This window comes from Emydura macquarii, unplaced genomic scaffold, assembly GCF_026122565.2.
Source record: "Emydura macquarii macquarii isolate MOO-44397 ecotype Brisbane River unplaced genomic scaffold, CSIRO-AGI_Emac_v2 contig_1477, whole genome shotgun sequence".
NCBI lineage: Eukaryota > Metazoa > Chordata > Testudines > Chelidae > Emydura > Emydura macquarii.
Genome location: NW_027131614.1, coordinates 8522558 through 8528966, shown reverse-complemented (window position 1 = coordinate 8528966; position 6409 = coordinate 8522558).

Below are 6409 nucleotides of genomic sequence, written 5' to 3'. Positions count from 1 at the left end.
GGTCAGGCACTAAAGTTGGGATATGCGTGCCATCAATAGCCCCTCCCACAGTTTGGGAACTCCATCGCGGCAGACCCGTCCAGTATGTCCTGCAAGTTTCCCAAAGTCACTACCCTTCGTAGCAGAAGCCTATTGATGGCCCTGCACACTTGAATCACAGCAGCTCCCACTGTAGATTTCCTGACTCCAAACTGATTCCCAACTGACCGATAGCAGTTGGGGGGTTGCCAGCTTCCACAGAGTGATGGCAATTCGCTTGTCTACCATCAGAGCTAGTCTCAAGTGAGTATTCATGAGCTTCAGGGCTGGGGATAGCTCCACAGAAAGCTCAAAGAAAGTGGCCTTTCAAATACGAAAATTCTCCAGCCGCTGTCATCATCCCACAGCTTCATAACGATTTGATCCCACCAGTTTGTGCTTCTTTCCCAGGACCAGAACCGGTGTTCCACCAACTGCAGATGATGCATGATACTCTGCAGCAATCGGGAATTGTTTTGCTCTATGGCTTGTAGCAGGGCAGCTTCGGTGACATCACTGTTTTCTGTGCTTCGGCTCCTCTCTCCCCTTTGAAAATACTCCAGGATAAGCTGCAAGGTATTTGTGATGCTCACAATGATAGTGCAGAGCTGAGCGGGCTCCATGTCTCTACAGCAATATGCAGCATACACAATGGCATGAAAACCTATTTCCTGTTTGTTTGGGGTAGGAAGGTTGTGGGAAGGAGCATTGCATCAAGGGATGACGAAAATCTTCCCAACAGCCTCCGGTGCTAGCTGCAGTGTGGGATAGCTACCCACAGTGCACTGCTTTGAATGTCGACCCAAGTGTGGTGAGTGGGGTGATACGAGCCAGTGCAAGGAGTGTGGTGTGATCACATTCCTGCGACTTCTAAAATTCAGTGGGTGAAAGTTGATTTAAAGTAAATCGACTTCACTCTACAGTGTAGACATACCCTTAAATAACTTCTCTCCCTCCATGGTGTTTATCCCTCTGATGTATTGATAGAAAACAAACATATCTCTCCTTAGCTATCATTTTGTTACGCTAAACAAGCCAAGCTCCTTAAGTCTCCTTTCATAAAGTAGGTTCTCCATTGCTCAGATCATTCTCGTAGCCCTTCTCTGTACCTGTTCCAGTACAAATTCATCTTTCTTAAACATGGGAGATCAGAATTGCACACAGTATTCCAGATGAGGTCTCACCAGTGCCTTGTACAATGGTAATAATACTTCCCTATCTCTACTGGAAATACCTCGCTTAGTGCACCCTAGGATTGCATTGGTCTTTTTCACTGCTGCCTCACATTGGTGGCTCATAGTCATACCGTGATCAACTAGATCACCCAGGTCTTTCTCCTTCTCCTCTGTCACTGCCAACTGATATATCCCCAGCTTATAGCAAAGATTCTAAGTGTATGACCTTGCATTTTGCACTATTACATTTCATCCCATTCATTCTTTTACTTCAGTTTTCAATGTCATCCAAATCTTCTTGTATGATATTCTAGTCCTCCTCCACATTGGCAACAGCTTCCAACTTTGTGTCATCTGCAAATTTTATTAGCACACTCCCATTTTTTGTGTCAAGGTCATTAATGAAAATATTAAGTAAGATTGTTCCGAAGACTGATTCTTGAGGAACTCCACTAGTAACCTCCATTCAGCCTGACAGCTCACCTTTCAGCATGATCTGTTGTAGTCTACCCTTTAACCTTACTCACCTTTCAATTCTTGTTTTAATCCTCATTTTCTCCAATTTAACTAATAATTTCCCATATGAAACTGTATAACATGTTTTACTGAAAGCCAGGGATTTTCCTTTGTCTAGAGAATCATTTATCTTCTCAAAGAAAGAGATCTGGTTCATCTGGCATGATCTACCTTTTGTAAAACCATGTTATATGTTATCACAATTATCTTTTACCTCTATGTCCTTAACAACTCTCTTTTAAAATTTGTTCTAAAACCATGAATACAATTGATGTCAAACTAACGGGCCTGTAGTTTCACTGATAACTTTTTTAATTTTCTTAAATATAGGCACTGTATGTGCAAGTCTCCTGTCATAGGGTACAACCCCTGAGTTTATGGATTCATTAAAATCCTTGCTATTGGAGTTTAAAATTTTATGTGCCAATTCCTTTAATATTCTTGGATGTAGATTACCTGAGCCTCCTGATTTGGTCTTATTAAGATGTTTGAGTTTGGCTTCCACCTCTGATGTGGTCATTTTTATTTCCATATCCTTGTTCCTATTAGCCACCCTGCCACTGGCCCCAAGATCTTCATTACTCTTATTAAAAACTGAGGCTAAGTATTAATTTAGGTGCTGGGCCATACCCAGATTATCTTTAATCTCCACCCCATCCTCAGTGTTTGGCAGTCCCACGTCTTCTTTCCTTGTTTTCTTTTTATTTATATGGCTAAATAACTTTTTACTCTTGGGCTTTAATTTCCTTTACAAGGTCCAATTCTGCTTGGCTTTTGGCAGTTCTCACTTTTACCTCCCACGTTCTGACCTCCAAGAGGTAGCTTTCCTTGCTGAACCATCTCTTCATCCATTCCTTGTAGGCTTTCTTTAATAATCTGTTTTATATGCTTTTTCATCCAGTTTGGTCTGATGCTCTTCCCTACATGTATTTCCCCCTTGCTTAGGATGCAGGCTTCAGATAGTTTCTGCAACTTTGATTTAAGGTAATTCCAAGCCTCTTGCACATTTAGATCCTTGAGTTCTGTCCACTCCACTTCTTTATGTTGTTCCTTTCATTTTTTTTTCAGGTTTGCCCTTTTGAAATCAAGGGACCCTAGTTTTAGACCTATTTAGTTTATCCTTCCATTTAGTTGAAACGGAATTAACACATGATCACTCGATTGGTCACTACAGTGGTGGACATGTTACACATATCCATATAAAAGACCTTTGCTTTTCTAAACTATCGTACACGTTTCTTATAATTTCATTGTCATTTCTTGGTTTGAAATGCTATTAACATAGGGAAACACTTTTCTTTGTGCTTTACTAGAATTAATATTACATATTAATTTCTAAACTTTAATGTATTCATACAGTACTAGTAAATTCCTGTTACAACTAATGGATCTATCCTTTAAGTATTATTCCTCCTGAGATTCACTCAGGAATGTGAGCAAGATACATCCAGGGAGGAAGGAAGAATTTTCTGTTTCCCAAGATAACAGCTCACACTCAGTTTTTAGTTAAATAAAACAAAACATCATTTTTATTAATTGTTATTAAATAATCCACACTTAATTACACAGTGGTTGCTTGGAGTCAATGAGAGATTCAGGCACTAGATATTTGCACAGCTAGACATTGTAACAAAACACTTAATAAAAGATATGAGCAACAATGTTTAGGCAGGATCTGATCTCCATTCTTTGCACACCCAAAATTTTCATTAGAGTTGCTCAATGGGAGTTTGAAGTGTACAAACAATACAGCACGGAGCCCTCTATATGGGATCATCTTCAGTTGATCAAAAACACTTTAATTTTTTGTATTTGAATAAACAAATGATGCCTCATTTCCCCACAAATTCCAGAATGAACTGGACAAAAGACTAAGTATTGCAGACAGTGAATTTCTCTGTGGGCTGATATGCTCCTTATTTTTCAGGTTAAAGGGAAAATTCATAACAGTGAAGGCATTAGAAAGAATTAAGGATACTTAAACATCCTGCTATAAATACTAAGTCAAAGAACCATTTGGCTATGAAGATTTGTTACTATGTACAAATAATTTGTTTCACCTCTCTCAGACAACATACTATGGAAAATTCAATACTGAGCTCCTCATATTGTATTGTATTTTAGCGTACAAAATCTCAAGGAATGTTCATAATTTTCAGACACTACTATACATTTACATGATTTGTTTGAATAGTAGTTCTGGGGGCTGATCCAACTCTCATTGAAGTCAACAGAAAGGCATCCAGTTCTCATAGAAGTCAACTGATCAGGCCTTTATTGCAGCTTAGAAAGAGAAATGTTCTCCTCCAGTTCCCCAGCGTATCTTCTACTTCTCTTAGTTCCTCACAAACTGCAAAGCAGAGACATTCAAATATTCTCATCTAGGAAAGCTTTTCTGAGCCATGCCAATTATACTATCCTGTCTTGCAGAGTTCAGGTCTGAGATGATGCCCTCCAAAAAGGAGTACTAATTTCTATTCTGTAGTGGCTTTTCCAGTCTTTAAAAGCGAGGTCAGATGAGATAGCATTGATTATAATTGACTTGTACTAGCTTTAATTAGAATTCAGGATCCATAAGCAATATAACATGAGCCCAATTTTCTGTGTCCTGTAAAATGAACTGTGTCTAACATCAATCTGGTATCCAGTAACTACAATATTTTGACCAAGATGTTCAAAAATAAGAGCCTAAATTTAGTCTTCTAAATCTATATTTAAGTAGTTTGATTTTTCAGAAGTACAGATCACCCAGCTGCTCCCATCAAGATCAAAAGATTTTGAAATGTAGTAGTGAACAATTATGGAATAATATGCCCACAAAGGAAGTTTCTTTCCAACCCTATCAGAAACACGTTAGTTAATGATAGAGTAGTACCCTGAACTATGAAGGTTTGTATCCCTTCTATATTTTATCCTTTATGATGTAACTGTGAGGACATTTAGCCATATAAATGGACATTTATATAACCCCTATAAACTCTTGGTCTTAATTATGTCTTGTGGCAATGGATTCCACAGTTTAATATGGATTGTATAAAGAAGTACTTCCTTTTATCAGTTTTAAATGTATTCTTTCAATTGCACTGAATGTCCCTTTGTTCCTGTATTATAAAAGTGTACATAGGAACACCTATTTTAGCTTATCTGTACCATTCATTATTTTGTATGCCTCTGTCATGTCCACACTGCCCAATGAAAGCTCTGGGAGGCATTGTGCCTGGAGCTTGCAGAAGGATCATAACTTCCCCTGCATCACTTTGTTGCAGGGTGCAAGATATAGCCCCAGAACTGTACTGACCAGTACCAAAAGGGTGGGGCTGTACAGTCACTGCCCTGAAATCCTGCTGATCTCCTCTGAGGAGGTTAGTGCTGTTTGTGATGCTGGCCTTGCCACAGTCCTTAGGTTCAGGGGAGGACAAGGACTGCATTTGTGCCCCACTCTTGTGAATGTTACAAGGTGTTCCCTCTTTCCCTCCTTATTTTAATGTCTCGGTCACAATTACAGAGGTAAGTGGCTATGAACAGTGGGTGAAACCCTGGCTCTGTTGACATCAATGGCATGACTTCCATTGACTTCAGTAGACTGAGGATTTTACCCAGTATGTCTAAAAAGAAATCAAACACACTTAATACCAGCGGGGACTACAATTCCCAACATCCAAGATTCAAGTTTGACTTGCTCTGCCTAGCTGTGGGGAGTATTCAGTATGAAACAGGATAGTTCCAGAAAAGGCCTTCAGATTTTCTTGCCAGCTGCAAGATCTGACATCAGCTATGTATCATTTTTACATGCCCACAAAACATGCTTTCAGCACTTTCCTGGAGACATAATTTCTGATGTGTGATGGTGTCACTGTCAGAAATTGCTTCCTCTCACTTTTCCTCACACCCTGGTATGGAGAGAGCGATTTCTGATGGATGAAGGTGAATCCTATCATCAAACACCTTTCAGATCTTCTTTATTTCTTGTAGATAACAAAAAGGATGCAAAATCATTTTGTTTCCTCTGTAAGTCTCCTTTAAAAATTCAAGGAGCATTGACATCCTGGTTTAGATTGAAGGAAAGCAAATATGAAGGACCAGGTATGTTATCTCAAATTGTAATCACACTCCTATCACTATTCAGTGTAAAAATAATAATAATAATAATAATAATATAATACATGAAACACAGGTGGGTAAGGTAATGAACAAGGTCTGATGAATGTTACTGTTGGATGACATCCATCATGCTTTTTCTGTTCCGCAAAACATAGTTTATTTGACAGTCATTATGCAATTATGTGATTGTTAAAACAACCATTTATTCATCAAGCATAAATGAGCTTTCTTGAAGTGTACATCTATATTTCTACATGTACATCTATATTTATGTTTGCATAAGTAACAGTCTGTTTAGACTAGCTAAGACGTGCTGGGCATGGGATATGTATTGAAGGACTGGGTCCTAAATGTTTTGGTCTAACCTTAGCAAATGGCCATTCTTGCCTGAGGGATATAAACACATGTAAAGATCTCCCTCTTTCTCCCTCTCAAACACACACACTCTCTCTCTCTCAATATCATGTCTGCAGGAGTTTGTAAGTGTGGGGGGGGGCGGGGGTGGCTGAGAGGGAGAGAGACAGTCACTGAATCAACTCTCTCGCAGGCAGCTGCTTTGGGTTTTTCCCACAGAGGTCACCTCGGCAGTGGGCTAGATT